Consider the following 27,554-nt stretch of genomic DNA (forward strand, 5'->3'; position numbering starts at 1 on the left):
AAAAGTTGCTTCGATTCGGGGGGGAGGATGAGGCAGGCATGCGCGAAGCGGGTAGCCAGAAGAAGCCTGAGCCAGGGAACGGAGGCGATGGGGGCTGTCCAGCGGAGCCAGACAACACGCCACCGATCAGCAACACCTAGGCAATAAATGGGACGGGCTTGGTGAGCATAGTTAATTTCAATTTGCCGTGCCCACTGAAGTAGAAGCGTTGGAAACCATGCTTTACAGCTGCTGTCATTGGTGACGTAGTCGACCGAGGCGTCACGTAGTTTTCGCACGGTTGATAGGCCAGTTGATCAAAAGGTGCTTCGATTCGGGGGGGAGGATGAGCGAGGCTTGCGCGAAGCGGGTAGCCAGAAGAAGGCTGAGCCAGGGAACGGAGGCGATGGGGGTTGTCCAGCGGAGCCAGACAACACGCCACCGATCAGCAGCACCTAGGCAATAAATGGGACGGGCTTGGTGAGCATAGTTAATTTCAATTCGCCGTGCCCACTGAAGTAGAAACGCTGGAGACCATGCTTTACAGCTGCTGTCATTGGTGACGTAGTCGACCGAGGCGTCACGTAGTTTTCGCACGGTTGATAGGCCGGTTGATCAAAAGGTGCTTCGATTCGGGGGGGAGGATGAGGCAGGCATGCGCGAAGCGGGTAGCCAGAAGAAGGCTGAGCCAGGGAACGGAGGCGATGGGGGCTGTCCAGCGGAGCCAGACAACACGCCACCGATCAGCAACACCTAGGCAATAAATGGGACGGGCTTGGTGAGCACAGTTAATTTCAATTTGCCGTGCCCACTGAAGTAGAAGCGTTGGAAACCATGCTTTACAGCTGCTGTCATTGGTGACGTAGTCGACCGAGGCGTCACGTAGTTTTCGCACGGTTGATAGGCCAGTTGATCAAAAGGTGCTTCGATTCGGGGGGGAAGATGAGCGAGGCTTGCGCGAAGCGGGTAGCCAGAAGAAGGCTGAGCCAGGGAACGGAGGCGATGGGGGCTGTCCAGCGGAGCCAGACAACACGCCACCGATCAGCAGCACCTAGGCAATAAATGGGACGGGCTTGGTGAGCATAGTTAATTTCAATTTGCCGTGCCCACTGCAGTAGAAGCGTTGGAAACCATGCTTTACAGCTGCTGTCATTGGTGACGTAGTCGACCGAGGCATCACGTAGTTTTCGCACGGTTGATAGGCCAGTTGATCAAAAGTTGCTTCGATTCGGGGGGAGGATGAGGCAGGCATGCGCGAAGCGGGTAGCCAGAAGAAGGCTGGGCCAGGGAACGGAGGCGATGGGGGTTGTCCAGCGGAGCCAGACAACACGCCACCGATCAGCAGCACCTAGGCAATCATTGGGACGGGCTTGGTGAGCATAATTAATTTCAATTCGCCGTGCCCACTGAAGTAGAAACGCTGGAGACCATGCTTTACAGCTGCTGTCATTGGTGACGTAGTCGACCGAGGCGTCACGTAGTTTTCGCACGGTTGATAGGCCAGTTGATCAAAAGGTGCTTCGATTCGGGGGGGAGGATGAGCCAGGTATGCCCGAAGCGGGTAGCCAGAAGGCTGAGGCAGGGAACGGAGGCGATGGGGGCTGTCCAGCGGAGCCAGACAACACGCCACCGATCAGCAGCACCTAGGCAATAAATGGGACGGGCTTGGTGAGCATAGTTAATTTCAATTTGCCGTGCCCACTGAAGTAGAAGCGTTGGAAACCATGCTTTACAGCTGCTGTCATTGGTGACGTAGTCGACCGAGGCATCACGTAGTTTTCGCACAGTTGATAGGCCAGTTGATCAAAAGTTGCTTCGATTCGGGGGGGAGGATGAACCAGGCATGCGCGAAGCGGGTAGCCAGAAGAAGGCTGAGGCAGGGAACGGAGGCGATGGGGGCTGTCCAGCGGAGCCAGACAACACGCCACCGATCAGCAGCACCTAGGCAATAAATGGGACGGGCTTGGTGAGCATAGTTAATTTCAATTTGCCGTGCCCACTGAAGTAGAAGCGTTGGAAACCATGCTTTACAGCTGCTGTCATTGGTGACGTAGTCGACCGAGGCATCACGTAGTTTTCGCACGGTTGATAGGCCAGTTGATCAAAAGTTGCTTCGATTCGGGGGTGAGGATGAACCAGGCATGCGCGAAGCGGGTAGCCAGAAGAAGGCTGAGGCAGGGAACGGAGGCGATGGGGGCTGTGCAGCGGAGCCAGACAACACGCCACCGATCAGCAGCACCTAGGCCATAAATGGGACGGGCTTGGTGAGCATAGTAATTTCAATTTGCCGTGCCCACTGAAGTAGAAACGCTGGAGACCATGCTTTACAGCTGCTGTCATTGGTGACGTAGTCGACCGAGGCATCACGTAGTTTTCGCACGGTTGATAGGCCAGTTGATCAAAAGGTGCTTCGATTCGGGGGGGAGGATCAGCCAGGCATGCGCGAAGCGGGTAGCCAGAAGAAGGCTGAGGCAGGGAACGGAGCTGATGGGGGCTGTCCAGCGGAGCCAGACAACACGCCACCGATCAGCAGCACCTAGGCAATAAATGGGACGGGCTTGGTGAGCATAGTTAATTTCAATTCGCCGTGCCCACTGAAGTAGAAACGCTGGAGACCATGCTTTACAGCTGCTGTCATTGGTGACGTAGTCGACCGAGGCGTCACGTAGTTTTCGCACCCTTGATAGGCCAGTTGATCAAAAGGTGCTTCGATTCGGGGGGGAGGATGAGCCAGGTATGCGCGAAGCGGGTAGCCAGAAGAAGGCTGAGCCAGGGAACGGAGGTGATGGGGGTTGTTCAGCGGAGCCAGACAACACGCCACCGATCAGCAGCACCTAGGCAATAAATGGGACGGGCTTGGTGAGCGTAGTTAATTTCAATTCGCCGTGCCCACTGAAGTAGAAACGCTGGAGACCATGCTTTACAGCTGCTGTCATTGGTGACGTAGTCGACCGAGGCGTGACGTAGTTTTCGCACGGTTGATAGGCCAGTTGATCAAAAGGTGCTTCGATTCGGGGGGGAGGATGTGCCAGGCATGCGCGAAGCGGGTAGCCAGAAGAAGGCTGAGCCAGGGAACAGAGGCGATGGGGTCTGTCCAGCAGAGCCTGACAACACGCCACCGATCAGCAGCACCTAGGCAATAAATGGGACGGGCTTGGTGAGCATAGTTAATTTCAATTCGCCGTGCCCAATGAAGTAGAAACGCTGGAGACCATGCTTTACAGCTGCTGTCATTGGTGACGTAGTCGACCGAGGCATCACGTAGTTTTCGCACGGTTGATAGGCCAGTTGATCAAAAGTTGCTTCGATTCGGGGGGGAGGATGAGCCAGGCATGCGTGAAGCGGGTAGCCAGAAGAAGGCTGAGCCAGGGAACGGAGGCGATGGGGGCTGTCCAGCGGAGCCAGACAACACTCCACCGATCAGCAGCACCTAGGCAATAAATGGGACGGGCTTGGTGAGCATAGTAATTTCAATTTGCCGTGCCCACTGAAGTAGAAGCGTTGGAAACCATGCTTTACAGCTGCTGTCATTGGTGACGTAGTCGACCGAGGCATCACGTAGTTTTCGCACGGTTGATAGGCCAGTTGATCAAAAGTTGCTTCGATTCGGGGGGGAGGATGAACCAGGCTTGCGCGAAGCGGGTAGCCAGAAGAAGGCTGAGCCAGGGAACGGAGGCGATGGGGGCTGTCCAGCGGAGCCAGACAACATGCCACCGATCAGCAGCACCTAGGCAATAAATGGGACGGGCTTGGTGAGCATAGTTAATTTCAATTCGCCGTGCCCACTGAAGTAGAAACGCTGGAGACCATGCTTTACAGCTGCTGTCATTGGTGACGTAGTGGACCGAGGCGTCACGTAGTTTTCGCACGGTTGATAGGCCAGTTGATCAAAAGGTGCTTCGATTCGGGGGGGGATAAGCCAGGCATGCGCGAAGCGGGTAGCCAGAAGAAGGCTGAGCCAGGGAACGGAGGCGATGGGGGCTGTCCAGCGGAGCCAGACAACACGCCACCGATCAGCAGCACCTAGGCAATAAATGGGACGGGCTTGGTGAGCATAGTTAATTTCAATTTGCCGTGCCCACTGAAGTAGAAGCGTTGGAAACCATGCTTTACAGCTGCTGTCATTGGTGACGTAGTCGACCGAGGCATCACGTAGTTTTCGCACGGTTGATAGGCCAGTTGATCAAAAGTTGCTTCGGTTCCGGGGGATGGATGAACCAGGCATGCGCGAAGCGGGTAGCCAGAAGAAGGCTGAGCCAGGGAACGGAGGCGATGGGGGCTGTCCAGCGGAGCCAGACAACACGCCACCGATCAGCAGCACCTAGGCAATAAATGGGACGGGCTTGGTGAGCATAGTTAATTTCAATTCGCCGTGCCCACTGAAGTAGAAACGCTGGAGACCATGCTTTACAGCTGCTGTCATTGGTGACGTAGTCGACCGAGGCATCACGTAGTTTTCGCACGGTTGATAGGCCAGTTGATCAAAAGTTGCTTCGGTTCCGGGGGATGGATGAACCAGGCATGCGCGAAGCGGGTAGCCAGAAGAAGGCTGAGCCAGGGAACGGAGGCGATGGGGGTTGTCCAGCGGAGCCAGACAACACGCCACCGATCAGCAGCACCTAGGCAATAAATGGGACGGGCTTGGTGAGCATAGTTAATTTCAATTCGCCGTGCCCACTGAAGTAGAAACGCTGGAGACCATGCTTTACAGCTGCTGTCATTGGTGACGTAGTCGACCGAGGCGTCACGTAGTTTTCGCACGGTTGATAGGCCAGTTGATCAAAAGGTGCTTCGATTCGGGGGGGAGGATGTGCCAGGCATGCGCGAAGCGGGTAGCCAGAAGAAGGCTGAGCCAGGGAACGGAGGCGATGGGGGCTGTCCAGCAGAGCCAGACAACACGCCAGCGATCAGCAGCACCTAGGCAATAAATGGGACGGGCTTGGTGAGCAGAGTTAATTTCAATTCGCCGTGCCCACTGAAGTAGAAACGCTGGAGACCATGCTTTACAGCTGCTGTCATTGGTGACGTAGTCGACCGAGGCATCACGTAGTTTTCGCACGGTTGATAGGCCAGTTGATCAAAAGTTGCTTCGATTCGCGGGGGAGGATGAGCCAGGCATGCGTGAAGCGGGTAGCCAGAAGAAGGCTGAGCCAGGGAACGCAGGCGAGGGGGGCTGTCCAGCGGAGCCAGACAACACTCCACCGATCAGCAGCACCTAGGCAATAAATGGGACGGGCTTGGTGAGCATAGTAATTTCAATTTGCCGTGCCCACTGAAGTAGAAGCGTTGGAAACCATGCTTTACAGCTGCTGTCATTGGTGACGTAGTCGACCGAGGCATCACGTAGTTTTCGCAAGGTTGATAGGCCACTTGATCAAAAGTTGCTTCGATTCGGGGGGAGGATGAACCAGGCTTGCGCGAAGCGGGTAGCCAGAAGAAGGCTGAGCCAGGGAACGGAGGCGATGGGGGTTGTCCAGCGGAGCCAGACAACACGCCACCGATCAGCAGCACCTAGGCAATAAATGGGACGGGCTTGGTGAGCATAGTTAATTTCAATTCGCCGTGCCCAATGAAGTAGAAACGCTGGAGACCATGCTTTAGAGCTGCTGTCATTGGTGACGTAGTCGACCGAGGCATCACGTAGTTTTCGCACGGTTGATAGGCCAGTTGATCAAAAGTTGCTTCGATTCGGGGGGGAGGATGAGGCAGGCATGCGCGAAGCGGGTAGCCAGAAGAAGGCTGAGCCAGGGAACGGAGGCGATGGGGGCTGTCCAGCGGAGCCAGACAACACGCCACCGATCAGCAACACCTAGGCAATAAATGGGACGGGCTTGGTGAGCATAGTTAATTTCAATTTGCCGTGCCCACTGAAGTAGAAGCGTTGGAAACCATGCTTTACAGCTGCTGTCATTGGTGACGTAGTCGACCGAGGCGTCACGTAGTTTTCGCACGGTTGATAGGCCAGTTGATCAAAAGGTGCTTCGATTCGGGGGGGAGGATGAGCGAGGCTTGCGCGAAGCGGGTAGCCAGAAGAAGGCTGAGCCAGGGAACGGAGGCGATGGGGGCTGTCCAGCGGAGCCAGACAACATGCCACCGATCAGCAGCACCTAGGCAATAAATGGGACGGGCTTGGTGAGCATAGTTAATTTCAATTTGCCGTGCCCACTGAAGTAGAAGCGTTGGAAATCATGCTTTACAGCTGCTGTCATTGGTGACGTAGTCGACCGAGGCATCACGTAGTTTTCGCACGGTTGATAGGCCATATGATCAAAAGTTGCTTCGATTCGGGGGGGAGGATGAACCAGGCATGCGCGAAGCGGGTAGCCAGAAGAAGGCTGAGGCAGGGAACGGAGGCGATGGGGGCTGTCCAGCGGAGCCAGACAACACGCCACCGATCAGCAGCACCTAGGCAATAAATGGGACGGGCTTGGTGAGCATAGTTAATTTCAATTCGCCGTGCCCACTGAAGTAGAAACGCTGGAGACCATGCTTTACAGCTGCTGTCATTGGTGACGTAGTCGACCGAGGCGTCACGTAGTTTTCGCACGGTTGATAGGCCAGTTGATCAAAAGGTGCTTCGATTCGGGGGGGAGGATGTGCCAGGCATGCGCGAAGCGGGTAGCCAGAAGAAGGCTGAGCCAGGGAACGGAGGCGATGGGGGCTGTCCAGCGGAGTCAGACAACACGCCACCGATCAGCAGCACCTAGGCAATAAATGGGACGGGCTTGGTGAGCATAGTTAATTTCAATTTGCCGTGCCCACTGAAGTAGAAGCGTTGGAAACCATGCTTTACAGCTGCTGTCATTGGTGACGTAGTCGACCGAGGCATCACGTAGTTTTCGCACGGTTGATAGGCCAGTTGATCAAAAGTTGCTTCGGTTCCGGGGGATGGATGAACCAGGCATGCGCGAAGCGGGTAGCCAGAAGAAGGCTGAGCCAGGGAACGGAGGCGATGGGGGCTGTCCAGCGGAGCCAGACAACACGCCACCGATCAGCAGCACCTAGGCAATAAATGGGACGGGCTTGGTGAGCATAGTTAATTTCAATTCGCCGTGCCCACTGAAGTAGAAACGCTGGAGACCATGCTTTACAGCTGCTGTCATTGGTGACGTAGTCGACCGAGGCATCACGTAGTTTTCGCACGGTTGATAGGCCAGTTGATCAAAAGTTGCTTCGGTTCCGGGGGATGGATGAACCAGGCATGCGCGAAGCGGGTAGCCAGAAGAAGGCTGAGCCAGGGAACGGAGGCGATGGGGGTTGTCCAGCGGAGCCAGACAACACGCCACCGATCAGCAGCACCTAGGCAATAAATGGGACGGGCTTGGTGAGCATAGTTAATTTCAATTCGCCGTGCCCACTGAAGTAGAAACGCTGGAGACCATGCTTTACAGCTGCTGTCATTGGTGACGTAGTCGACCGAGGCGTCACGTAGTTTTCGCACGGTTGATAGGCCAGTTGATCAAAAGGTGCTTCGATTTGGGGGGGAGGATGTGCCAGGCATGCGCGAAGCGGGTAGCCAGAAGAAGGCTGAGCCAGGGAACGGAGGCGATGGGGGCTGTCCAGCAGAGCCAGACAACACGCCAGCGATCAGCAGCACCTAGGCAATAAATGGGACGGGCTTGGTGAGCATAGTTAATTTCAATTCGCCGTGCCCACTGAAGTAGAAACGCTGGAGACCATGCTTTACAGCTGCTGTCATTGGTGACGTAGTCGACCGAGGCATCACGTAGTTTTCGCACGGTTGATAGGCCAGTTGATCAAAAGTTGCTTCGATTCGCGGGGGAGGATGAGCCAGGCATGCGTGAAGCGGGTAGCCAGAAGAAGGCTGAGCCAGGGAACGCAGGCGAGGGGGGTTGTCCAGCGGAGCCAGACAACACTCCACCGATCAGCAGCACCTAGGCAATAAATGGGACGGGCTTGGTGAGCATAGTAATTTCAATTTGCCGTGCCCACTGAAGTAGAAGCGTTGGAAACCATGCTTTACAGCTGCTGTCATTGGTGACGTAGTCGACCGAGGCGTCACGTAGTTTTCGCACGGTTGATAGGCCAGTTGATCAAAAGGTGCTTCGATTCGGGGGGGAGGATGAGCGAGGCTTGCGCGAAGCGGGTAGCCAGAAGAAGGCTGAGCCAGAAAACGGAGGCGATGGGGGCTGTCCAGCGGAGCCAGACAACATGCCACCGATCAGCAGCACCTAGGCAATAAATGGGACGGGCTTGGTGAGCATAGTTAATTTCAATTTGCCGTGCCCACTGAAGTAGAAGCGTTGGAAATCATGCTTTACAGCTGCTGTCATTGGTGACGTAGTCGACCGAGGCATCACGTAGTTTTCGCACGGTTGATAGGCCATATGATCAAAAGTTGCTTCGATTCGGGGGGGAGGATGAACCAGGCATGCGCGAAGCGGGTAGCCAGAAGAAGGCTGAGGCAGGGAACGGAGGCGATGGGGGCTGTCCAGCGGAGCCAGACAACACGCCACCGATCAGTAGCACCTAGGCAATAAATGGGACGGGCTTGGTGAGCATAGTTAATTTCAATTCGCCGTGCCCACTGAAGTAGAAACGCTGGAGACCATGCTTTACAGCTGCTGTCATTGGTGACGTAGTCGACCGAGGCGTCACGTAGTTTTCGCACGGTTGATAGGCCAGTTGATCAAAAGGTGCTTCGATTCGGGGGGGAGGATGTGCCAGGCATGCGCGAAGCGGGTAGCCAGAAGAAGGCTGAGCCAGGGAACAGAGGCGATGGGGTCTGTCCAGCAGAGCCAGACAACACGCCACCGATCAGCAGCACCTAGGCAATAAATGGGACGGGCTTGGTGAGCAAAGTTAATTTCAATTCGCCGTGCCCACTGAAGTAGAAACGCTGGAGACCATGCTTTACAGCTGCTGTCATTGGTGACGTAGTCGACCGAGGCATCACGTAGTTTTCGCACGGTTGATAGGCCAGTTGATCAAAAGTTGCTTCGATTCGGGGGGGAGGATGAGCCAGGCATGCGTGAAGCGGGTAGCCAGAAGAAGGCTGAGCCAGGGAACGGAGGCGATGGGGGCTGTCCAGCGGAGCCAGACAACACTCCACCGATCAGCAGCACCTAGGCAATAAATGGGACGGGCTTGGTGAGCATAGTAATTTCAATTTGCCGTGCCCACTGAAGTAGAAGCATTGGAAACCATGCTTTATAGCTGCTGTCATTGGTGACGTAGTCGACCGAGGCATCACGTAGTTTTCGCACGGTTGATAGGCCAGTTGATCAAAAGTTGCTTCGATTCGGGGGGGAGGATGAACCAGGCTTGCGCGAAGCGGGTAGCCAGAAGAAGGCTGAGCCAGGGAACGAAGGAGATGGGGGTTGTCCAGCGGAGCCAGACAACACGCCACCGATCAGCAGCACCTAGGCAATAAATGGGACGGGCTTGGTGAGCATAGTTAATTTCAATTCGCCGTCCCCAATGAAGTAGAAACGCTGGAGACCATGCTTTACAGCTGCTGTCATTGGTGACGTAGTCGACCGAGGCATCACGTAGTTTTCGCACGGTTGATAGGCCAGTTGATCAAAAGTTGCTTCGATTCGGGGGGGAGGATGAGGCAGGCATGCGCGAAGCGGGTAGCCAGAAGAAGGCTGAGCCAGGGAACGGAGGCGATGGGGGCTGTCCAGCGGATCCAGACAACACGCCACCGATCAGCAACACCTAGGCAATAAATGGGACGGGCTTGGTGAGCATAGTTAATTTCAATTCGCTGTGCCCACTGAAGTAGAAACGCTGGAGACCATGCTTTACAGCTGCTGTCATTGGTGACGTAGTCGACCGAGGCATCACGTAGTTTTCGCACGGTTGATAGGCCAGTTGATCAAAAGTTGCTTCGATTCGGGGGGGAGGATGAGCCAGGCATGCGTGAAGCGGGTAGCCAGAAGAAGGCTGAGCCAGGGAACGGAGGCGATGGGGGCTGTCCAGCGGAGCCAGACAACACGCCACCGATCAGCAAAACCTAGGCAATAAATGGGACGGGCTTGGTGAGCATAGTTAATTTCAATTCGCCGTGCCCACTGAAGTAGAAACGCTAGAGACCATGCTTTACAGCTGCTGTCATTGGTGACGTAGTCGACCGAGGCATCACGTAGTTTTCGCACGGTTGATAGGCCAGTTGATCAAAAGTTGCTTCGATTCGGGGGGGAGGATGAGCGAGGCTTGCGCGAAGCGGGTAGCCAGAAGAAGGCTGAGCCAGGGAACGGAGGCGATGGGGGTTGTCCAGCGGAGCCAGACAACACGCCACCGATCAGCAGCACCTAGGCAATAAATGGGACGGGCTTGGTGAGCATAGTTAATTTCAATTCGCCGTGCCCACTGAAGTAGAAACGCTGGAGACCATGCTTTACAGCTGCTGTCATTGGTGACGTAGTCGACCGAGGCGTCACGTAGTTTTCGCACCCTTGATAGGCCAGTTGATCAAAAGGTGCTTCGATTCGGGGGGGAGGATGAGCCAGGTATGCGCGAAGCGGGTAGCCAGAAGAAGGCTGAGCCAGGGAACGGAGGCGATGGGGGCTGTCCAGCGGAGCCAGACAACACGCCACCGATCAGCAGCACCTAGGCAATAAATGGGACGGGCTTGGTGAGCATAGTTAATTTCAATTTGCCGTGCCCACTGAAGTAGAAGCGTTGGAAACCATGCTTTACAGCTGCTGTCATTGGTGACGTAGTCGACCGAGGCATCACGTAGTTTTTGCACGGTTGATAGGCCAGTTGATCAAAAGTTGCTTCGATTCGGGGGGGAGGATGAACCAGGCATGCGCGAAGCGGGTAGCCAGAAGAAGGCTGAGGCAGGGAACGGAGGCGATGGGGGCTGTCCAGCGGAGCCAGACAACACGCCACCGATCAGCAGCACCTAGGCAATAAATGGGACGGGCTTGGTGAGCATAGTTAATTTCAATTCGCTGTGCCCACTGAAGTAGAAACGCTGGAGACCATGCTTTACAGCTGCTGTCATTGGTGACGTAGTCGACCGAGGCGTCACGTAGTTTTCGCACGGTTGATAGGCCAGTTGATCAAAAGGTGCTTCGATTCGGGGGGGAGGATGTGCCAGGCATGCGCGAAGCGGGTAGCCAGAAGAAGGCTGAGCCAGGGAACGGAGGCGATGGGGGCTGTCCAGCAGAGCCAGACAACACGCCACCGATCAGCAGCACCTAGGCAATAAATGGGACGGGCTTGGTGAGCATAGTTAATTTCAATTCGCCGTGCCCACTGAAGTAGAAACGCTGGAGACCATGCTTTACAGCTGCTGTCATTGGTGACGTAGTCGACCGAGGCATCACGTAGTTTTCGCACGGTTGATAGGCCAGTTGATCAAAAGTTGCTTCGATTCGCGGGGGAGGATGAGCCAGGCATGCGTGAAGCGGGTAGCCAGAAGAAGGCTGAGCCAGGGAACGCAGGCGATGGGGGCTGTCCAGCGGAGCCAGACAACACTCCACCGATCAGCAGCACCTAGGCAATAAATGGGACGGGCTTGGTGAGCATAGTAATTTCAATTTGCCGTGCCCACTGAAGTAGAAGCGTTGGAAACCATGCTTTACAGCTGCTGTCATTGGTGACGTAGTCGACCGAGGCATCACGTAGTTTTCGCAAGGTTGATAGGCCAGTTGATCAAAAGTTGCTTCGATTCGGGGGGAGGATGAACCAGGCTTGCGCGAAGCGGGTAGCCAGAAGAAGGCTGAGCCAGGGAACGGAGGTGATGGGGGTTGTCCAGCGGAGCCAGACAACACGCCACCGATCAGCAGCACCTAGGCAATAAATGGGACGGGCTTGGTGAGCATAGTTAATTTCAATTCGCCGTGCCCAATGAAGTAGAAACGCTGGAGACCATGCTTTACAGCTGCTGTCATTGGTGACGTAGTCGACCGAGGCATCACGTAGTTTTCGCACGGTTGATAGGCCAGTTGATCAAAAGTTGCTTCGATTCGGGGGGGAGGATGAGGCAGGCATGCGCGAAGCGGGTAGCCAGAAGTAGCCTGAGCCAGGGAACGGAGGCGATGGGGGCTGTCCAGCGGAGCCAGACAACACGCCACCGATCAGCAACACCTAGGCAATAAATGGGACGGGCTTGGTGAGCATAGTTAATTTCAATTTGCCGTGCCCACTGAAGTAGAAGCGTTGGAAACCATGCTTTACAGCTGCTGTCATTGGTGACGTAGTCGACCGAGGCGTCACGTAGTTTTCGCACGGTTGATAGGCCAGTTGATCAAAAGGTGCTTCGATTCGGGGGGGAGGATGAGCGAGGCTTGCGCGAAGCGGGTAGCCAGAAGATGGCTGAGCCAGGGAACGGAGGCGATGGGGGTTGTCCAGCGGAGCCAGACAACACGCCACCGATCAGCAGCACCTAGGCAATAAATGGGACGGGCTTGGTGAGCATAGTTAATTTCAATTCGCCGTGCCCACTGAAGTAGAAACGCTGGAGACCATGCTTTACAGCTGCTGTCATTGGTGACGTAGTCGACCGAGGCGTCACGTAGTTTTCGCACGGTTGATAGGCCAGTTGATCAAAAGGTGCTTCGATTCGGGGGGGAGGATGAGGCAGGCATGCGCGAAGCGGGTAGCCAGAAGAAGGCTGAGCCAGGGAACGGAGGCGATGGGGGCTGTCCAGCGGAGCCAGACAACACGCCACCGATCAGCAACACCTAGGCAATAAATGGGACGGGCTTGGTGAGCACAGTTAATTTCAATTTGCCGTGCCCACTGAAGTAGAAGCGTTGGAAACCATGCTTTACAGCTGCTGTCATTGGTGACGTAGTCGACCGAGGCGTCACGTAGTTTTCGCACGGTTGATAGGCCAGTTGATCAAAAGGTGCTTCGATTCGGGGGGGAAGATGAGCGAGGCTTGCGCGAAGCGGGTAGCCAGAAGAAGGCTGAGCCAGGGAACGGAGGCGATGGGGGCTGTCCAGCGGAGCCAGACAACACGCCACCGATCAGCAGCACCTAGGCAATAAATGGGACGGGCTTGGTGAGCATAGTTAATTTCAATTTGCCGTGCCCACTGCAGTAGAAGCGTTGGAAACCATGCTTTACAGCTGCTGTCATTGGTGACGTAGTCGACCGAGGCATCACGTAGTTTTCGCACGGTTGATAGGCCAGTTGATCAAAAGTTGCTTCGATTCGGGGGGAGCATGAGGCAGGCATGCGCGAAGCGGGTAGCCAGAAGAAGGCTGAGCCAGGGAACGGAGGCGATGGGGGCTGTCCAGCGGAGCCAGACAACACGCCACCGATCAGCAGCACCTAGGCAATAAATGGGACGGGCTTGGTGAGCATAGTTAATTTCAATTCGCCGTGCCCACTGAAGTAGAAACGCTGGAGACCATGCTTTACAGCTGCTGTCATTGGTGACGTAGTCGACCGAGGCGTCACGTAGTTTTCGCACGGTTGATAGGCCAGTTGATCAAAAGGTGCTTCGATTCGGGGGGGAGGATGAGGCAGGCATGCGCGAAGGGGGTTGCCAGAAGAAGGCTGAGCCAGGTAACGGAGGCGATGGGGGCTGTCCAGCGGAGCCAGACAACACGCCACCGATCAGCAACACCTAGGCAATAAATGGGACGGGCTTGGTGAGCACAGTTAATTTCAATTTGCCGTGCCCACTGAAGTAGAAGCGTTGGAAACCATGCTTTACAGCTGCTGTCATTGGTGACGTAGTCGACCGAGGCGTCACGTAGTTTTCGCACGGTTGATAGGCCAGTTGATCAAAAGGTGCTTCGATTCGGGGGGGAGGATGAGCGAGGCTTGCGCGAAGCGGGTAGCCAGAAGAAGGCTGAGCCAGGGAACGGAGGCGATGGGGGTTGTCCAGCGGAGCCAGACAACACGCCACCGATCAGCAGCACCTAGGGAATAAATGGGACGGGCTTGGTGAGCATAGTTAATTTCAATTCGCCGTGCCCACTGAAGTAGAAACGCTGGAGACCATGCTTTACAGCTGCTGTCATTGGTGACGTAGTCGACCGAGGCATCACGTAGTTTTCGCACGGTTGATAGGCCAGTTGATCAAAAGTTGCTTCGATTCGGGGGGGAGGATGAGGCAGGCATGCGCGAAGCGGGTAGCCAGAAGAAGGCTGGGCCAGGGAACGGAGGCGATGGGGGTTGTCCAGCGGAGCCCAGACAACACGCCACCGATCAGCAGCACCTAGGCAATTAATGGGACGGGCTTGGTGAGCATAATTAATTTCAATTCGCCGTGCCCACTGAAGTAGAAACGCTGGAGACCATGCTTTACAGCTGCTGTCATTGGTGACGTAGTCGACCGAGGCGTCACGTAGTTTTCGCACGGTTGATAGGCCAGTTGATCAAAAGGTGCTTCGATTCGGGGGGGAGGATGAGCCAGGTATGCCCGAAGCGGGTAGCCAGAAGAAGGCTGAGGCAGGGAACGGAGGCGATGGGGGCTGTCCAGCGGAGCCAGACAACACGCCACCGATCAGCAGCACCTAGGCAATAAATGGGACGGGCTTGGTGAGCATAGTTAATTTCAATTTGCCGTGCCCACTGAAGTAGAAGCGTTGGAAACCATGCTTTACAGCTGCTGTCATTGGTGACGTAGTCGACCGAGGCATCACGTAGTTTTCGCACAGTTGATAGGCCAGTTGATCAAAAGTTGCTTCGATTCGGGGGGGAGGATGAACCAGGCATGCGCGAAGCGGGTAGCCAGAAGAAGGCTGAGGCAGGGAACGGAGGCGATGGGGGCTGTCCAGCGGAGCCAGACAACACGCCACCGATCAGCAGCACCTAGGCAATAAATGGGACGGGCTTGGTGAGCATAGTTAATTTCAATTTGCCGTGCCCACTGAAGTAGAAGCGTTGGAAACCATGCTTTACAGCTGCTGTCATTGGTGACGTAGTCGACCGAGGCATCACGTAGTTTTCGCACGGTTGATAGGCCAGTTGATCAAAAGTTGCTTCGATTCGGGGGTGAGGATGAACCAGGCATGCGCGAAGCGGGTAGCCAGAAGAAGGCTGAGGCAGGGAGCGGAGGCGATGGGGGCTGTCCAGCGGAGCCAGACAACACGCCACCGATCAGCAGCACCTAGGCCATAAATGGGACGGGCTTGGTGAGCATAGTTAATTTCAATTCGCCGTGCCTACTGAAGTAGAAGCGTTGGAAACCATGCTTTACAGCTGCTGTCATTGGTGACGTAGTCGACCGAGGCATCACGTAGTTTTCGCACGGTTGATAGGCCAGTTGATCAAAAGGTGGTTCGATTCGGGGCGGAGGATGTGCCAGGCATGCGCGAAGCGGGTAGCCAGAAGAAGGCTGAGCCAGGGAACGGAGGCGATGGGGGCTGTCCAGCGGAGCCAGACAACACGCCACCGATCAGCAGCACCTAGGCAATAAATGGGACGGGCTTGGTGAGCATAGTTAATTTCAATTCGCCGTGCCCACTGAAGTAGAAACGCTGGAGACCATGCTTTACAGCTGCTGTCATTGGTGACCTAGTCGACCGAGGCATCACGTAGTTTTCGCACGGTTGATAGGCCAGTTGATCAAAAGGTGCTTCGATTCGGGGGGGAGGATCAGCCAGGCATGCGCGAAGCGGGTAGCCAGAAGAAGGCTGAGCCAGGGAACGGAGGCGATGGGGTTGTCCAGCGGAGCCAGACAACACGCCACCGATCAGCAGCACCTAGGCAATAAATGGGACGGGCTTGGTGAGCATAGTAATTTCAATTTGCCGTGCCCACTGAAGTAGAAACGCTGGAGACCATGCTTTACAGCTGCTGTCATTGGTGACGTAGTCGACCGAGGCATCACGTAGTTTTCGCACGGTTGATAGGCCAGTTGATCAAAAGGTGCTTCGATTCGGGGGGGAGGATCAGCCAGGCATGCGCGAAGCGGGTAGCCAGAAGAAGGCTGAGGCAGGGAACGGAGCTGATGGCGGCTGTCCAGCGGAGCCAGACAACACGCCACCGATCAGCAGCACCTAGGCAATAAATGGGACGGGCTTGGTGAGCATAGTTAATTTCAATTCGCCGTGCCCACTGAAGTAGAAACGCTGGAGACCATGCTTTACAGCTGCTGTCATTGGTGACGTAGTCGACCGAGGCGTCACGTAGTTTTCGCACGGTTGATAGGCCAGTTGATCAAAAGGTGCTTCGATTCGGGGGGGAGGATGTGCCAGGCATGCGCGAAGCGGGTAGCCAGAAGAAGGCTGAGCCAGGGAACGGAGGCGATGGGGGCTGTCCAGCAGAGCCAGACAACACGCCACCGATCAGCAGCACCTAGGCAATAAATGGGACGGGCTTGGTGAGCATAGTTAATTTCAATTCGCCGTGCCCACTGAAGTAGAAACGCTGGAGACCATGCTTTACAGCTGCTGTCATTGGTGACGTAGTCGACCGAGGCATCACGTAGTTTTCGCACGGTTGATAGGCCAGTTGATCAAAAGTTGCTTCGATTCGCGGGGGAGGATGAGCCAGGCATGCGTGAAGCGGGTAGCCAGAAGAAGGCTGAGCCAGGGAACGCAGGCGATGGGGGCTGTCCAGCGGAGCCAGACAACACTCCACCGATCAGCAGCACCTAGGCAATAAACGGGACGGGCTTGGTGAGCATAATAATTTCAATTTGCCGTGCCCACTGAAGTAGAAGCGTTGGAAACCATGCTTTACAGCTGCTGTCATTGGTGACGTAGTCGACCGAGGCATCACGTAGTTTTCGCAAGGTTGATAGGCCAGTTGATCAAAAGTTGCTTCGATTCGGGGGGAGGATGAACCAGGCTTGCGCGAAGCGGGTAGCCAGAAGAAGGCTGAGCCAGGGAACGGAGGCGATGGGGGTTGTCCAGCGGAGCCAGACAACACGCCACCGATCAGCAGCACCTAGGCAATAAATGGGACGGGCTTGGTGAGCATAGTTAATTTCAATTTGCCGTGCCCAATGAAGTAGAAACGCTGGAGACCATGCTTTACAGCTGCTGTCATTGGTGACGTAGTCGACCGAGGCATCACGTAGTTTTCGCACGGTTGATAGGCCAGTTGATCAAAAGTTGCTTCGATTCGGGGGGGAGGATGAGGCAGGCATGCGCGAAGCGGGTAGCCAGAAGAAGCCTGAGCCAGGGAACGGAGGCGATGGGGGCTGTCCAGCGGAGCCAGACAACACGCCACCGATCAGCAACACCTAGGCAATAAATGGGACGGGCTTGGTGAGCATAGTTAATTTCAATTTGCCGTGCCCACTGAAGTAGAAGCGTTGGAAACCATGCTTTACAGCTGCTGTCATTGGTGACGTAGTCGACCGAGGCGTCACGTAGTTTTCGCACGGTTGATAGGCCAGTTGATCGAAAGGTGCTTCGATTCGGGGGGGAGGATGAGCGAGGCTTGCGCGAAGCGGGTAGCCAGAAGAAGGCTGAGCCAGGGAACGGAGGCGATGGGGGTTGTCCAGCGGAGCCAGACAACACGCCACCGATCAGCAGCACCTAGGCAATAAATGGGACGGGCTTGGTGAGCATAGTTAATTTCAATTCGCCGTGCCCACTGAAGTAGAAACGCTGGAGACCATGCTTTACAGCTGCTGTCATTGGTGACGTAGTCGACCGAGGCGTCACGTAGTTTTCGCACGGTTGATAGGCCAGTTGATCAAAAGGTGCTTCGATTCGGGGGGGAGGATGAGGCAGGCATGCGCGAAGCGGGTAGCCAGAAGAAGGCTGAGCCAGGGAACGGAGGCGATGGGGGCTGTCCAGCGGAGCCAGACAACACGCCACCGATCAGCAACAACTAGGCAATAAATGGGACGGGCTTGGTGAGCACAGTTAATTTCAATTTGCCGTGCCCACTGAAGTAGAAGCGTTGGAAACCATGCTTTACAGCTGCTGTCATTGGTGACGTAGTCGACCGAGGCGTCACGTAGTTTTCGCACGGTTGATAGGCCAGTTGATCAAAAGGTGCTTCGATTCGGGGGGAAGATGAGCGAGGCTTGCGCGAAGCGGGTAGCCAGAAGAAGGCTGAGCCAGGGAACGGAGGCGATGGGGGCTGTCCAGCGGAGCCAGACAACACGCCATCGATCAGTAGCACCTAGGCAATAAATGGGACGGGCTTGGTGAGCATAGTTAATTTCAATTTGCCGTGCCCACTGCAGTAGAAGCGTTGGAAACCATGCTTTACAGCTGCTGTCATTGGTGACGTAGTCGACCGAGGCATCACGTAGTTTTCGCACGGTTGATAGGCCAGTTGATCAAAAGTTGCTTCGATTCGGGGGGGAGCATGAGGCAGGCATGCGCGAAGCGGGTAGCCAGAAGAAGGCTGAGCCAGGGAACGGAGGCGATGGGGGCTGTCCAGCGGAGGCAGACAACACGCCACCGATCAGCAGCACCTAGGCAATAAATAGGACGGGCTTGGTGAGCATAGTTAATTTCAATTCGCCGTGCCCACTGAAGTAGAAACGCTGGAGACCATGCTTTACAGCTGCTGTCATTGGTGACGTAGTCGACCGAGGCGTCACGTAGTTTTCGCACGGTTGATAGGCCAGTTGATCAAAAGGTGCTTCGATTCGGGGGGGAGGATGAGGCAGGCATGCGCGAAGGGGGTTGCCAGAAGAAGGCTGAGCCAGGGAACGGAGGCGATGGGGGCTGTCCAGCGGAGCCAGACAACACGCCACCGATCAGCAACACCTAGGCAATAAATGGGACGGGCTTGGTGAGCACAGTTAATTTCAATTTGCCGTGCCCACTGAAGTAGAAGCGTTGGAAACCATGCTTTACAGCTGCTGTCATTGGTGACGTAGTCGACCGAGGCGTCACGTAGTTTTCGCACGGTTGATAGGCCAGTTGATCAAAAGGTGCTTCGATTCGGGGGGGAGGATGAGCGAGGCTTGCGCGAAGCGGGTAGCCAGAAGAAGGCTGAGCCAGGGAACGGAGGCGATGGGGGTTGTCCAGCGGAGCCAGACAACACGCCACCGATCAGCAGCACCTAGGGAATAAATGGGACGGGCTTGGTGAGCATAGTTAATTTCAATTCGCCGTGCCCACTGAAGTAGAAACGCTGGAGACCATGCTTTACAGCTGCTGTCATTGGTGACGTAGTCGACCGAGGCATCACGTAGTTTTCGCACGGTTGATAGGCCAGTTGATCAAAAGTTGCTTCGATTCGGGTAGGAGGATGAGGCAGGCATGCGCGAAGCGGGTAGCCAGAAGAAGGCTGAGCCAGGGAACGGAGGCGATGGGGGTTGTCCAGCGGAGCCAGACAACACGCCACCGATCAGCAGCACCTAGGCAATTAATGGGACGGGCTTGGTGAGCATAGTTAATTTCAATTCGCCGTGCCCACTGAAGTAGAAACGCTGGAGACCATGCTTTACAGCTGCTGTCATTGGTGACGTAGTCGACCGAGGCGTCACGTAGTTTTCGCACGGTTGATAGGCCAGTTGATCAAAAGGTGCTTCGATTCGGGGGGGAGGATGAGCCAGGTATGCCCGAAGCGGGTAGCCAGAAGAAGGCTGAGGCAGGGAACGGAGGCGATGGGGGCTGTCCAGCGGAGCCAGACAACACGCCACCGATCAGCAGCACCTAGGCAATAAATGGGACGGGCTTGGTGAGCATAGTTAATTTCAATTTGCCGTGCCCACTGAAGTAGAAGCGTTGGAAACCATGCTTTACAGCTGCTGTCATTGGTGACGTAGTCGACCGAGGCATCACGTAGTTTTCGCACACTTGATAGGCCAGTTGATCAAAAGTTGCTTCGATTCGGGGGGGAGGATGAACCAGGCATGCGCGAAGCGGGTAGCCAGAAGAAGGCTGAGGCAGGGAACGGAGGCGATGGGGGCTGTCCAGCGGAGCCAGACAACACGCCACCGATCAGCAGCACCTAGGCAATAAATGGGACGGGCTTGGTGAGCATAGTTAATTTCAATTTGCCGTGCCCACTGAAGTAGAAGCGTTGGAAACCATGCTTTACAGCTGCTGTCATTGGTGACGTAGTCGACCGAGGCATCACGTAGTTTTCGCACGGTTGAAAGGCCAGTTGATCAAAAGTTGCTTCGATTCGGGGGTGAGGATGAACCAGGCATGCGCGAAGCGGGTAGCCAGAAGAAGGCTGAGGCAGGGAACGGAGGCGATGGGGGCTGTCCAGCGGAGCCAGACAACACGCCACCGATCAGCAGCACCTAGGCCATAAATGGGACGGGCTTGGTGAGCATAGTTAATTTCAATTCGCCGTGCCTACTGAAGTAGAAGCGTTGGAAACCATGCTTTACAGCTGCTGTCATTGGTGACGTAGTCGACCGAGGCATCACGTAGTTTTCGCACGGTTGATAGGCCAGTTGATCAAAAGGTGGTTCGATTCGGGGCGGAGGATGTGCCAGGCATGCGCGAAGCGGGTAGCCAGAAGAAGGCTGAGCCAGGGAACGGAGGCGATGGGGGCTGTCCAGCGGAGCCAGACAACACGCCACCGATCAGCAGCACCTAGGCAATAAATGGGACGGGCTTGGTGAGCATAGTTAATTTCAATTCGCCGTGCCCACTGAAGTAGAAACGCTGGAGACCATGCTTTACAGCTGCTGTCATTGGTGACCTAGTCGACCGAGGCATCACGTAGTTTTCGCACGGTTGATAGGCCAGTTGATCAAAAGGTGCATCGATTCGGGGGGGAGGATCAGCCAGGCATGCGCGAAGCGGGTAGCCAGAAGAAGGCTGAGCCAGGGAACGGAGGCGATGGGGTTGTCCAGCGGAGCCAGACAACACGCCACCGATCAGCAGCACCTAGGCAATAAATGGGACGGGCTTGGTGAGCATAGTAATTTCAATTTGCCGTGCCCACTGAAGTAGAAACGCTGGAGACCATGCTTTACAGCTGCTGTCATTGGTGACGTAGTCGACCGAGGCATCACGTAGTTTTCGCACGGTTGATAGGCCAGTTGATCAAAAGGTGCTTCGATTCGGGGGGGAGGATCAGCCAGGCATGCGCGAAGCGGGTAGCCAGAAGAAGGCTGAGGCAGGGAACGGAGCTGATGGGGGCTGTCCAGCGGAGCCAGACAACACGCCACCGATCAGCAGCACCTAGGCAATAAATGGGACGGGCTTGGTGAGCATAGTTAATTTCAATTCGCCGTGCCCACTGAAGTAGAAACGCTGGAGACCATGCTTTACAGCTGCTGTCATTGGTGACCTAGTCGACCGAGGCGTCACGTAGTTTTCGCACGGTTGATAGGCCAGTTGATCAAAAGGTGCTTCGATTCGGGGGGGAGGATCAGCCAGGCATGCGCGAAGCGGGTAGCCAGAAGAAGGCTGAGCCAGGGAACGGAGGCGATGGGGGCTGTCCAGCGGAGCCAGACAACACGCCACCGATCAGCAGCACCTAGGCAATAAATGGGACGGGCTTGGTGAGCATAGATAATTTCAATTCGCCGTGCCCACTGAAGTAGAAACGCTGGAGACCATGCTTTACAGCTGCTGTCATTGGTGACGTAGTCGACCGAGGCGTCACGTAGTTTTCGCACGGTTGATACGCCAGTTGATCAAAAGTTGCTTCGATTCGAGGGGGAGGATGAGCGAGGCTTGCGCGAAGCGGGTAGCCAGAAGAAGTCTGAGCCAGGGAACGGAGGCGATGGGGGCTGTCCAGCGGAGCCAGACAACACGCCACCGATCAGCAGCACCTAGGCAATAAATGGGACGGGCTTGGTGAGCATAGATAATTTCAATTCGCCGTGCCCACTGAAGTAGAAACGCTGGAGACCATGCTTTACAGCTGCTGTCATTGGTGACGTAGTCGACCGAGGCATCACGTAGTTTTCGCACGGTTGATAGGCCAGTTGATCAAAAGTTGCTTCGATTCGGGGGGGAGGATGAGCGAGGCTTGCGCGAAGCGGGTAGCCAGAAGAAGGCTGAGCCAGGGAACGGAGGCGATGGGGGCTGTCCAGCGGAGCCAGACAACACGCCACCCATCAGCAACACCTAGGCAATAAATGGGACGGGCTTGGTGAGCATAGTTAATTTCAATTTGCCGTGCCCACTGAAGTAGAAGCGTTGGAAACCATGCTTTACAGCTGCTGTCATTGGTGACGTAGTCGACCGAGCCGTCACGTAGTTTTCGCACGGTTGATAGGCCAGTTGATCAAAAGTTGCTTCGATTCGTGGGGGAGGATGAGCGAGGCTTGCGCGAAGCGGGTAGCCAGAAAAAGGCTGAGCCAGGGAACGGAGGCGATGGGGGTTGTCCAGCGGAGCCAGACAACACGCCACCGATCAGCAGCACCTAGGCAATAAATGGGACGGGCTTGGTGAGCATAGTTAATTTCAATTCGCCGTGCCCACTGAAGTAGAAACGCTGGAGACCATGCTTTACAGCTGCTGTCATTGGTGACGTAGTCGACCGAGGCATCACGTAGTTTTCGCACGGTTGATAGGCCAGTTGATCAAAAGGTGCTTCGATTCGGGGGGGGAGGATCAGCCAGGCATGCGCGAAGCGGGTAGCCAGAAGAAGGCTGAGGCAGGGAACGGAGCTGATGGGGGCTGTCCAGCGGAGCCAGACAACACTCCACCGATCAGCAGCACCTAGGCAATAAATGGGACGGGCTTGGTGAGCATAGTTAATTTCAATTCGCCGTGCCCACTGGAGTAGAAGCGTTGGAAACCATGCTTTACAGCTGCTGTCATTGGTGACGTAGTCGACCGAGGCGTCACGTAGTTTTCGCACGGTTGATAGGCCAGTTGATCAAAAGGTGCTTCGATTCGTGGGGGAGGATGAGCGAGGCTTGCGCGAAGCGGGTAGCCAGAAGAAGGCTGAGCCAGGGAACGGAGGCGATGGGGGTTGTCCAGCGGAGCCAGACAACACGCCACCGATCAGCAGCACCTAGGCAATAAATGGGACGGGCTTGGTGAGCATAGTTAATTTCAATTCGCCGTGCCCACTGAAGTAGTAACGCTGGAGACCATGCTTTACAGCTGCTGTCATTGGTAACGTAGTCGACCGAGGCGTCACGTAGTTTTCGCACGGTTGATAGGCCAGTTGATCAAAAGGTGCTTCGATTCGGGGGGGAGGCTGAGCGAGGCTTGCGCGAAGCGGGTAGCCAGAAGAAGGCTGAGCCAGGGAACGGAGGCGATGGGGGTTGTCCAGCGGAGCCAGACAACACGCCACCGATCAGCAGCACCTAGGCAATAAATGGGACGGGCTTGGTGAGCATAGTTAATTTCAATTCGCTGTGCCCACTGAAGTAGAAGCGTTGGAAACCAGGCTTTACAGCTGCTGTCATTGGTGACGTAGTCGACCGAGGCGTCACGTAGTTTTCGCACGGTTGATAGGCCAGTTGATCAAAAGTTGCTTCGATTCGTGGGGGAGGATGAGCGAGGCTTGCGCGAAGCGGGTAGCCAGAAGAAGGCTGAGCCAGGGAACGGAGGCGATGGGGGTTGTCCAGCGGAGCCAGACAACACGCCACCGATCAGCAGCACCTAGGCAATAAATGGGACGGGCTTGGTGAGCATAGTTAATTTCAATTCGCTGTGCCCACTGAAGTAGAAGCGTTGGAAACCATGCTTTACAGCTGCTGTCATTGGTGACGTAGTCGACCGAGGCGTCACGTAGTTTTCGCACGGTTGATAGGCCAGTTGATCAAAAGGTGCTTCGATTCGGGGGGGAGGCTGAGCGAGGCTTGCGCGAAGCGGGTAGCCAGAAGAAGGCTGAGCCAGGGAACGGAGGCGATGGGGGTTGTCCAGCGGAGCCAGACAACACGCCACCGATCAGCAGCACCTAGGCAATAAATGGGACGGGCTTGGTGAGCATAGTTAATTTCAATTCGCCGTGCCCACTGAAGTAGTAACGCTGGAGACCATGCTTTACAGCTGCTGTCATTGGTAACGCAGTCGACCGAGGCGTCACGTAGTTTTCGCACGGTTGATAGGACAGTTGATCAAAAGGTGCTTCGATTCGGGGGGGAGGCTGAGCGAGGCTTGCGCGAAGCGGGTAGCCAGAAGAAGGCTGAGCCAGGGAACGGAGGCGATGGGGGTTGTCCAGCGGAGCCAGACAACACGCCACCGATCAGCAGCACCTAGGCAATAAATGGGACGGGCTTGGTGAGCATAGTTAATTTCAATTCGCCGTGCCCACTGAAGTAGAAGCGTTGGAAACCATTCTTTACAGCTGCTGTCATTGGTGACGTAGTCGACCGAGGCGTCACGTAGTTTTCGCACGGTTGATAGGCCAGTTGATCAAAAGTTGCTTCGATTCGTGGGGGAGGATGAGCGAGGCTTGCGCGAAGCGGGTAGCCAGAAGAAGGCTGAGCCAGGGAACGGAGGCGATGGGGGTTGTCCAGCGGAGCCAGACAACACGCCACCGATCAGCAGCACCTAGGCAATAAATGGGACGGGCTTGGTGAGCATAGTTAATTTCAATTCGCTGTGCCCACTGAAGTAGAAGCGTTGGAAACCATGCTTTACAGCTGCTGTCATTGGTGACGTAGTCGACCGAGGCGTCACGTAGTTTTCGCACGGTTGATAGGCCAGTTGATCAAAAGGTGCTTCGATTCGGGGGGGGAGGATCAGCCAGGCATGCGCGAAGCGGGTAGCCAGAAGAAGGCTGAGGCAGGGAACGGAGCTGATGGGGGCTGTCCAGCGGAGCCAGACAACACTCCACCGATCAGCAGCACCTAGGCAATAAATGGGACGGGCTTGGTGAGCATAGTTAATTTCAATTCGCCGTGCCCACTGAAGTAGAAGCGTTGTAAACCATGCTTTACAGCTGCTGTCATTGGTGACGTAGTCGACCGAGGCGTCACGTAGTTTTCGCACGGTTGATAGGCCAGTTGATCAAAAGGTGCTTCGATTCGTGGGGGAGGATGAGCGAGGCTTGCGCGAAGCGGGTAGCCAGAAGAAGGCTGAGCCAGGGAACGGAGGCGATGGGGGTTGTCCAGCGGAGCCAGACAACACGCCACCGATCAGCAGCACCTAGGCAATAAATGGGACGGGCTTGGTGAGCATAGTTAATTTCAATTCGCTGTGCCCACTGAAGTAGAAGCGTTGGAAACCATGCTTTACAGCTGCTGTCATTGGTGACGTAGTCGACCGAGGCGTCACGTAGTTTTCGCACGGTTGATAGGCCAGTTGATCAAAAGTTGCTTCGATTCGTGGGGGAGGATGAGCGAGGCTTGCGCGAAGCGGGTAGCCAGAAGAAGGCTGAGCCAGGGAACGGAGGCGATGGGGGTTGTCCAGCGGAGCCAGACAACACGCCACCGATCAGCAGCACCTAGGCAATAAATGGGACGGGCTTGGTGAGCATAGTTAATTTCAATTCGCCGTGCCCACTGAAGTAGAAGCGTTGGAAACCATGCTTTACAGCTGCTGTCATTGGTGACGTAGTCGACCGAGGCGTCACGTAGTTCTCGCACGGTTGATAGGCCAGTTGATCAAAAGTTGCTTCGATTCGGGGGGGAGGATGAACTAGGCATGCGCGAAGCGGGTAGCCAGAAGAAGGCTGAGCCAGGGAACGGAGGCGATGGGGGTTGTCCAGCGGAGCCAGACAACACGCCACCGATCAGCAGCACCTAGGCAATAAATGGGACGGGCTTGGTGAGCATAGTTAATTTCAATTCGCCGTGCCCACTGAAGTAGTAACGCTGGAGACCATGCTTTACAGCTGCTGTCATTGGTAACGTAGTCGACCGAGGCGCCACGTAGTTTTCGCACGGTTGATAGGCCAGTTGATCAAAAGGTGCTTCGATTCGGGGGGGAGGCTGAGCGAGGCTTGCGCAAAGCGGGTAGCCAGAAGAAGGCTGAGCCAGGGAACGGAGGCGATGGGGGTTGTCCAGCGGAGCCAGACAACACGCCACCGATCAGCAGCACCTAGGCAATAAATGGGACGGGCTTGGTGAGCATAGTTAATTTCAATTCGCTGTGCCCACTGAAGTAGAAGCGTTGGAAACCATGCTTTACAGCTGCTGTCATTGGTGACGTAGTCGACCGAGGCGTCACGTAGTTTTCGCACGGTTGATATACCAGTTGATCAAAAGTTGCTTCGATTCGTGGGGGAGGATGAGCGAGGCTTGCGCGAAGCGGGTAGCCAGAAGAAGGCTGAGCCAGGGAACGGAGGCGATGGGGGTTGTCCAGCGGAGCCAGACAACACGCCACCGATCAGCAGCACCTAGGCAATAAATGGGACGGGCTTGGTGAGCATAGTTAATTTCAATTCGCTGTGCCCACTGAAGTAGAAGCGTTGGAAACCATGCTTTACAGCTGCTGTCATTGGTGACGTAGTCGACCGAGGCGTCACGTAGTTTTCGCACGGTTGATAGGCCAGTTGATCAAAAGGTGCTTCGATTCGGGGGGGAGGCTGAGCGAGGCTTGCGCGAAGCGGGTAGCCAGAAGAAGGCTGAGCCAGGGAACGGAGGCGATGGGGGTTGTCCAGCGGAGCCAGACAACACGCCACCGATCAGCAGCACCTAGGCAATAAATGGGACGGGCTTGGTGAGCATAGTTAATTTCAATTCGCCGTGCCCACTGAAGTAGTAACGCTGGAGACCATGCTTTACAGCTGCTGTCATTGGTAACGCAGTCGACCGAGGCGTCACGTAGTTTTCGCACGGTTGATAGGACAGTTGATCAAAAGGTGCTTCGATTCGGGGGGGAGGCTGAGCGAGGCTTGCGCGAAGCGGGTAGCCAGAAGAAGGCTGAGCCAGGGAACGGAGGCGATGGGGGTTGTCCAGCGGAGCCAGACAACACGCCACCGATCAGCAGCACCTAGGCAATAAATGGGACGGGCTTGGTGAGCATAGTTAATTTCAATTCGCCGTGCCCACTGAAGTAGAAGCGTTGGAAACCATGCTTTACAGCTGCTGTCATTGGTGACGTAGTCGACCGAGGCGTCACGTAGTTTTCGCACGGTTGATGGGCCAGTTGATCAAAAGTTGCTTCGATTCGTGGGGGAGGATGAGCGAGGCTTGCGCGAAGCGGGTAGCCAGAAGAAGGCTGAGCCAGGGAACGGAGGCGATGGGGGTTGTCCAGCGGAGCCAGACAACACGCCACCGATCAGCAGCACCTAGGCAATAAATGGGACGGGCTTGGTGAGCATAGTTAATTTCAATTCGCTGTGCCCACTGAAGTAGAAGCGTTGGAAACCATGCTTTACAGCTGCTGTCATTGGTGACGTAGTCGACCGAGGCGTCACGTAGTTTTCGCACGGTTGATAGGCCAGTTGATCAAAAGTTGCTTCGATTCGTGGGGGAGGATGAGCGAGGCTTGCGCGAAGCGGGTAGCCAGAAGAAGGCTGAGCCAGGGAACGGAGGCGATGGGGGTTGTCCAGCGGAGCCAGACAACACGCCACCGATCAGCAGCACCTAGGCAATAAATGGGACGGGCTTGGTGAGCATAGTTAATTTCAATTCGCCGTGCCCACTGAAGTAGAAGCGTTGGAAACCATGCTTTACAGCTGCTGTCATTGGTGACGTAGTCGACCGAGGCGTCACGTAGTTTTCGCACGGTTGATAGGCCAGTTGATCAAAAGTTGCTTCGATTCGGGGGGCAGGATGAACTAGGCATGCGCGAAGCGGGTAGCCAGAAGAAGGCTGAGCCAGGGAACGGAGGCGATGGGGGTTGTCCAGCGGAGCCAGACAACACGCCACCGATCAGCAGCACCTAGGCAATAAATGGGACGGG

Source organism: Haemaphysalis longicornis, unplaced genomic scaffold, assembly GCF_048455015.1.
Source record: "Haemaphysalis longicornis isolate Haplotype H1 unplaced genomic scaffold, Haemaphysalis longicornis Haplotype H1 scaffold_9, whole genome shotgun sequence".
NCBI lineage: Eukaryota > Metazoa > Arthropoda > Arachnida > Ixodida > Ixodidae > Haemaphysalis > Haemaphysalis longicornis.